Source organism: Terrapene carolina, unplaced genomic scaffold, assembly GCF_002925995.2.
Source record: "Terrapene carolina triunguis isolate 2854851 unplaced genomic scaffold, T_m_triunguis-2.0 Scaffold33891, whole genome shotgun sequence".
Lineage (NCBI taxonomy): Eukaryota > Metazoa > Chordata > Testudines > Emydidae > Terrapene > Terrapene triunguis.
Genome location: NW_020698242.1, coordinates 10,931,680 through 10,932,324, shown reverse-complemented (window position 1 = coordinate 10,932,324; position 645 = coordinate 10,931,680).

Genomic DNA, 645 nt, shown 5'->3' with positions numbered 1-645 from the left:
TGCAAAGAATGGACCAATTTCAGTCTGATTTATTTGCAAGTGTATTTGTACATGCAGACACGTTACATTCTCTTAACAATTTGGGGCTATGAAACAGACTTATTCTTTTAAAATAATCTTAGCTGTAGATCTTTCAGGACTCTGAAATGTGGCCATTTTCCGTGAGTCTTAATAAACCCTTTTGCTTGTTGGACAAATTAGTGGGAGTAAATAAGTCCTAGTTGCAATGATAGTTTGCTCTACTGACAAAGATTCCCAGTTTGGATGGGTCATTTTCCCCACTTCATGCCACCACCTATTCTATGTGTAAGTGTCTGTAATTTATCAGCAAGGAATTGTCACAATATATTGCCAGCAGCCATCACTTGTAAAATGTACTAGGGAATCTGAGAATCTAGTCTGGAAAGAAATGCCATCCAACTTTCCTCTAGTGCTTCTGGGGAACAGCAACAAAAATATTTGCTAACAAATACAGCAATTTGCAAGATTGTTCTTTAAATAAAATAGATTGGATTGAATTTAAAGCTGCCTAAATTCTTGCTGCAGTTGTAGGTAACCTGGAGCTCTGTGGACAGCCCAAAACCTTTTCACACAATCACTCATTTTATTACCTCTTAACCCCTTTCTGTCTGTCACTGCAGAGTA